This window comes from Euprymna scolopes, chromosome 30 (genome assembly GCF_053919585.1).
Source record: "Euprymna scolopes isolate OS-2025 chromosome 30, ASM5391958v1, whole genome shotgun sequence".
Classification (NCBI taxonomy): domain Eukaryota; kingdom Metazoa; phylum Mollusca; class Cephalopoda; order Sepiida; family Sepiolidae; genus Euprymna; species Euprymna scolopes.
Window position 1 is genome coordinate 29,761,925 of NC_136511.1, and position 7,582 is coordinate 29,769,506.

General features: G+C 35.8%; 2 non-coding genes across 2 annotated transcripts; both read right to left on the bottom strand.

The window, feature by feature from the left end:
• Positions 1 to 5,957: 5,957 nt before the first annotated feature.
• Trnas-uga (transfer RNA serine (anticodon UGA)) lies at positions 5,958 to 6,039 on the bottom strand. The gene has a single exon. It is a non-coding gene; the product is annotated as a tRNA-Ser (tRNA).
• Positions 6,040 to 6,926: 887 nt separating this feature from the next.
• Positions 6,927 to 7,008, bottom strand: Trnas-uga (transfer RNA serine (anticodon UGA)). Its single transcript has one exon. It is a non-coding gene; the product is annotated as a tRNA-Ser (tRNA).
• Positions 7,009 to 7,582: the final 574 nt, after the last annotated feature.

The window sequence follows — 7,582 nt, forward strand, 5'->3', positions numbered from 1 at the left end:
AACTTCTTAATCGTACGTTAATGAAAGCATAAAACATTCTTATATAGATTTATTTTTGCCGTCTCAATATACAATTTCACGCAATTGATTAATTGTTACTTTAACAGCTGCTGCGATGGCCAAATGGTTACAGAGTTGGACTTGATATCTAATGGGAAATACTCGCAGGTTAGAATCCTTCTCATCTTGATTTATCTTAGTTATTTTATGGCTTAAACTGTAATAAAATGGTACGAGAAAAGTAAGATTTATTATTATTAGCGACACTTCCTTAGAAATTCCACGGTGTTTTTTACACGATCTCATATTGCCATTTAGATGTAAGGAGGAACTATTTGGGATCATGTGTACAGAGGTACTATGTAAGGAGTTGAGCAGCCAGATGTTTGAGAACTACAGTCGACGCCGAAGGAGATATATGTGTAAAGTGAAGGCGAGAATGGGCTGGCTGTAGCCAGCGTGGCGGTTAGAGAAGAAAGAGTTAACGTATAAGAAATGTCTGGCTACGGCTGGCGTGTAGTAGGGCAGAAGCGAAAGACTTTTAAACTGGTGTCGAGACGGAGGAGAAAGAAAATCGGTAATAAACGACTTGAGATATAAAAGAAAAAAAAGCCGACCCGGATTTTATTTATTTATTTCCAGTTTAATTTTTAGGAATTACTAAAGTAAAGTGTAACGCCACTTAACGTTACATGTGGTTGTGTCGGATGTCGGGTGGTGAAGAAATGGTGACAGCTTCGCTCGTTGTGACCGACTGACTAGCTTTCTCTTTAATTTTTACGATTTTATTCATATAAACATTTTTTCCTATTGAAATGTTTAATATTTCCTTTGTGTTTTGTTTCTGTTACATGAGAAGGTCTGTCCCCTTCTCATGTAAGTAATAAGGCAGACTAGATAAGTGAAACTGATATTAGAAAAAGGCTAGAATCGAACCTTGTAGGCAAGTGGATAATTGAAATCCTAGGAATTCAGTCCAGTGTTTATTCTTTTAGAAATAACTAAAAATTATTTATGTCGGAAAAAAGCGCTTGTCCGTTCTTTTAGAACGACTGGATATTAAATATGTCGGTTAAAAGAATGGACAATGCGTATAAATTAAAAATCGGTTATATATTGAACCATTAAAATTGGAAATTCTTTGTTTGCCAAAAGTGTGTTTGGACAGACATATGTAGAAAACGTGATATAGTCACGTTGGTTGACAGTAAGTCTCTGACGTCATAAACAAAACAATTTCTCAATATATTAAATTGGAGGGTTCGAAGTTAGAGAGGATCAGAAAAGATCACAATCACACACAGTGATAGAGTCAGGTGGAGACTGGGAGCCCCTTAGAGGCGAAGGGTAGAAGAAAGACCATGTAGTTATACAAGTTTGAATTCCTGACATCGTCAATTGGCAGATGAATAATGAAATTACCATCTATATTTTGCAACTGTTGTCTTCGTATCGTCATTCCACCAACTGGACGGGTAAATGTGTTTTTACTATTCTCTTAATGAACTTTGTATAACTCCTCCCTCCAGTAATGTGTCCTCCTCCTCTATGTTAACAAGAATTGTATAAATGCCTCAGCTCTGTATTAATGATATGAGGTCCCCAATAATCGTCACAGTCGTCGTTGTGCGTGTAATATATATAAATGTCATTAACATCCCCTGTTTGAGTCCTTGTTATACATGTCTCCGACATTAACCTCCGTCATGTAATCGCAACACAACAGTTTCAGTCTTTTGACCGATATCCTTTCACATATTTCAGGGTCAAATTATGCATTCAATTAGACAATGGTGGAAAATCCCTCATTCTTTACATCGAATCCATTTACGTGTGTACAATCTGCCGAATGTGCTTTTCTTCCCGGGGTTTCCTGCCAATATCTAACACTCTGCTTTGTCGGAATTTACTTTCCTCCTCACTCCTCAAACAAACGTTATTTTGACATGGGCGTGTGAAACTATTTTTAGCCAATGAAAATCTTTCTAAACCTCAAAAAGTAACACCTATACGTGAATGTAGTAAACCAGTGCGAACTTAGAAATTCCTATAAAACCTAGTCAAGAGAATCAGTTTAGGAGAAACGTTATCTGCCGATTGAACGAAAAGAACCAAAGAACTCATTCTCTATTTGATAATTATTATAGTAAATAATTATATATATATATATATATATATATATATATATATATATATATACGATAGCTTTCATACACCAAATCCTATTAAATATCGGTGTGATTCTTGGTTATAAATGAAGACGATCGAAAGATGGCTTCTACCATAGCCAGGGAATACGCCAAAAGTGAAAGATTTACATGTGACAGTTCAATGTTTTAGTATATTAGCAGCTGTGGTGGTCGAGCGGTTAAGGCATTGGACTTGAAATCTTATAGAACATTCCCGCGCAGGTTCGAATCCTGCCTATAGAGATCGGCGTTTTCTTCTTTTTTTTTTTATTCACTTATACGATCATGTTCGCAGCATCGGTAGGGGAGTTACATATGTTATGATGTAAGACTTAATGCTAATTTCCCGCCCGATGATAGCTTTTGTATCTAAGATTCATTCCATGAGTGAATAACAGTGTTGATCTGAATCAAAAGTGAAAAAAAAATTCAGTTTTGTATAGAGACATTAGTAGAGAGACTCGACGTTGCCCGGGATTGAATGATGATCAACGAATGTTTCACTCTCCTCTATGTTCATCGAAATCGGTGAAATTGCCCATTTCCAATCACATCGATTGATTAGCTACTCTACTTGGAGTTGGAGTTGGTGAACGGGGAGGAAACTCCACATGTCTCTACGCACTGATTTTGTCGACAATACATTGTAGTTTTCATTGCACTGTAAAGAACCTACTGTTTAGTTTATAAAATTATTCTTATATATAATTGCTGTGATTTAAGTTTAAAATTCAAAATTCAAGTATCATGCTTTAATTGTGTTCTAAAAAAAACTTAATTTCGACCGCGCCCCTGTTATATCAAAGAAACTACTGTTGATGATGCCTGGATTTACTGGCTTTAGTGCGATTGTCAGTATATAGGGATGTGCAAAAGTGGGAGTGGCTTATAATGGTATTATAAACCACTCCCACTTTTACATAAAAAATACTTAGCCGTATAACCTCGTCACATTTTTTTTTTCGAGTAACTGTGCGATGTGAAAAGATATAAAATAAATAAAACCTCGCACACGCATTACACATATGCAAATTTAAACGTCATGTTTTGTTCGATGGAGAGAAAAAACACATTTTCATGTCACAAGTACAGCAAATATTTCAAATAAATACACTTGTGTTTTGAATTTACCTTTTTGGTCCCCCGACAAAAGGAGGGTGGACCTATAAATTCACCCTTGTCCGTTCGTCCGTTCGTCTGTCCGCACTTTTCTCAATAACTTCGCCTTGGAATATTTTTTGAAATTGTTCACAAACATTAAACATGATATGAGTAAAAAAGTAACAGAACGGCTTTTCCGTGAAAACTCCATTTGCTCCTTTAGGGGTGCCTTTCGGATTAAAATGGCTAAAATTGATACTTTTGTGCTTATTAAATAAAATTGACGCCTTAGATTTTTATAAAATATTCTGAAAAGTAGTAACTAACTGATTTCTATATAATTTTGTTTGTCTATACTTCACGATAACTCTTGGGTGTGCAGCAGGAGCTCTTTTAGGGTTAATAAAAAACACTCCATTTTTGGAACTATTTTACCATATTTGTTCAAAATTTTCTGTTCATGTTTATTTAGTAGTTTTGCTTGGTGCTGAACTCAAATTTAAATATGTTAAGGCTTTGGGGACTTTTGGCGCTGAATGGGAGAAGGGCAAATTATGGACAGTCATTTTTTTTTTTTTTTTTTTTTTTTTGCGTGGGGCAGAACTCCAATTTACATATGTTAAGGCCTAAAACTGCACCGTTTGTTCATTTTCTCCAGGATTTTACGTCCCCAGGGGACTTTTGGGGCTAAATGAGGGGGGGGGGAACAAATGCCAAACTTGGTCATTTTTTATGCCTCGTTCAATATGCACTCACCGGGGACCATGCATACTTCACTTGTTTTTTGGGTTTTTTTTGTTTTTTTTGGTTTTTTTAATCAATTATCCTGATGAAGTATTTTTAATGAAGACGAAACATTGGATGAACTCACAAATAATTTAAGTTTTCTTTTTTATACTGTGTATATTAAATTTTTTAAAAATCATAATGTTTAGTTGTTTCAGTTAAAATTTGATTGTGTTTGAAAGACAAAAGACTAAAGCTAATTTCTAAAATCAAATGTCAAAAAAAAAAACATTTTTTTTTAATGAAAACTGTTTCCACCCGCCTAGTCAATTCCAGCTTCGCACTGTATAGCCATAGCAGATACTGCAGTGCACCAGACTAGATGCAGAATGCCATTGTTTTATTAAATAGAAAGGTTGCCATCATATAAAAAAAAATCTTTTTTCGCTTTTGTGAAAATCAAACCCTAATTGCTATTCATGCATGGAATAAATCGTAGAAATAAAAGCTCTCATGAGTTGCCAAGAAATATTTACTGTTATATGAAAGGAACTTATGTGTGGGGGGGGGGGGAGATAGCGGGAGAGAGAGGGTTCGTTCCCTATGGATTTTTAAACGGCTGGGATAACTTTTATGAAATTTCACACAAAGGTACTTTGCCTAGCAGTGTTTTTAGATAAGTTTTGCATCGGAATGTATTCGATATCGATATCGATAATCGATCATTGATAATCGATAATCGATAATTGATAATCGATAATCCAAAAAATCCGATGAAAGAAAAAACAAGCGATTTTGACCAAAGCTAACACCTTACACAGCCTAACATCACAAGTGCATTTGAGAAACTTTTTTACCACACAAGCCAAAAGGTTCAATATATAAAATCAACAGTGGGTTCTTTTATATGGCAAGAGTGCGTTCGAAATGAACGCTTTTTTTAACTTAGGGGTCACCACTTATCAAGGCTCGAACGCCACTCGAGGATAAGGATTAATGAATGTAAGGTGGTGGTGAAGTAATCGTTAAAAATGTAAATTGTGTGAAATTTGATTATTTAACAAGAACTTGTTTACATTAGATTTGAAGGCTGCCATGTTGTATTCAGCCGGGAAGCAAGCAAGTGGAAAAGGCGGGCAGGTGTGGCAAAGAAACTTTGATCATGGAATCTGCGTTTATATTTAAGTACAGATAGAGAATGGTGAAAATCATATATAGTGGTTTTAGTTGGTCGAGTGTTTTTTGTGAAAGTTTGGCAAGGGCGAACCATAGATTGGAGTTCAGATGAACAATTACTATGAAAATAGTGGCACCTACTATTCGGCCAGCTAGACTATAAAGTGGGCGTTAATTTTACGTTAAATTAATATAGAAAAGTGATCCCCCACTTCATAATTTCTTAATGTCAGGGAAACTACTCGTTTCCTGGGATTTTTACTATTATTATCATTTTCAGCAGCCTCAAAAACCTATTAAGTGGTAATTTCAAAGAATTTTTCGTGGGTGGAAAGATACTGCACCTTTACTAATGTTTCAATCATAGTCATTTGTATTCATACATAAAGTAAATTTCACGGTGTATAAGGCTTATTTGATACTAGAGATATTCGTAATCGTACCCTATTTTCAAAAGAGGAGAGATATAACATATCAGAAATATTTGGAATAAAGTCTCCCCTTGCTGTTATTTCAGACCATTTGAAACCATATCAGCAAGTTTTTGTCTCCCCTCCATCAAGGCCAGAGGTTTTCTTCATTTTTGCGACAAATCAAAACATAATTGTTACTCATTCATGGAATGAATAATAGAAAGAAAATCTATCATCAATTGCTCCGCCGGACGGTGAATTAATATTAAGTCTTTTCATCATAACATGTCACTGCCCTCCGATGTTCCGAATATCTTCGTATTCATCTAAGTGAATAAATAACAAAAGTTTCCGCTGCGGGCAGGATTCGAACCTGCGCGGGCATTGCCCATTGGATTTCAAGTCCAACGCCTTAACCACTCGGCCACCACAGCTGTTGACTTCTATGATTAAGCTGCTGATACTTATTGGGCTGTCAAATGTAAGTCTTTCATATGAGACGTGTTGTTTATCTGACCTAATTTAATCCGTCATCTCTCTTTCTCTCTTTTATTCTCTCTTACTCTCTCTCTCTCTCTCTCTCTCTCTTTCTCTCTTTCTCTCTCTCTCTCTCTCTCTCTCTCTCTCTCTCTCTCTCTGGAGAGTTACCTTTAAATTGATACCTCCTTAAAGCTGTAAAATTATAAATCTACATTGGAAAACATTATTCTCTCTCTCTCTCTCTCTCTCTCTCTCTCTCTCTCTCTCTCTCTCTCTCTCTCTCTCTCTCTCTCTTTCTCACTCTTTCTCTCTCTCTCTCTATCTATCTATCTAGCTAGCTAGCTAGCTAGCTCTCTTTCACGTTATCCAATGTAAATGTATAATTTCGCAGCTTAAATGGGGGCACTAACCTCCTAGGGACTCTAGCTTTCTCTAAATATAACTACAATTTTGTTTTACTTTCTAATGCTTTTTATTCTTGTGTTGAATTCAATAAGATTTTTTTAATGCATTATCATGGTAACTCCGATATACATCATCGTTTATAATCTCTCCCCACTGCAACCAAATACATATCAGCCGAAAATAAAAAGGATGAGTAATATGGCGAGGGCTACTATAATACGTTTTACATTAAAACTAGAAAGAGAAAGAGTCACCTTCAAGTTAGACCTCCTTAAAACTGTGAAATCGCCCATTGGATTTCGAGTTCAACCCCTTACCCACTTCGCCATCACAGCCACGTGAGTTCTGCCTTAAAACTAAAGTGTTGCCTCCTTAAAGCTGTGAAATTGTAAATATTTATCTATATTGACAACAACAACAAAAAAATAAAAAGAATCGCTGCAGGCAGGATTCGAACCTGCGCGGGCATTGCCCATTGGATTTCAAGTCCAACGCCTTAACCACTCGGCCACCACAGCTCCGTAATAACGACGCGAGGCTAGCTTAATAACCCTGATCTAATAGTTGTGTTTACATGACCCCTCTCTCTCTCTCTCTCTCTCTCTCTCTCTCTCTCTCTCTCTCTCTCTCTCTCTCTCTCTCTCTCTCTCTCTCTGAGAGTGAGAGAGAGAGAGAGACACACACACACACACATTATTTCATTTATTAAAATATGAATATTCTCTTAGAATAACCTAACAAAACTTCGGCGTTTTGATGATATTTTTATTTCAGATTCGTTTCTACCCGCTCTATGAGCGGTGTTAGTACAGAACTTCGGTGTGACACTTTCCATATTTATTTAGTTTCTACTGCTTTATGACAATTATAGACACGTAATACTTTCACGAGAGAGAGTAAGTAACTAGGATGATGTCTTTTACGTACTGTTTTTTTATGTTTATTATGTTTTAAGCAAAAAATAATTCGCTTTGAAATAATTTTGAATAACCCTCATGCCTACAATTGTGGATTTTAAAAAATTGTTTTGTTTATATTTTGCTTATACATATTTATGCAGTGTGTTTTTATGTTATTATGTTAATTTCTTTA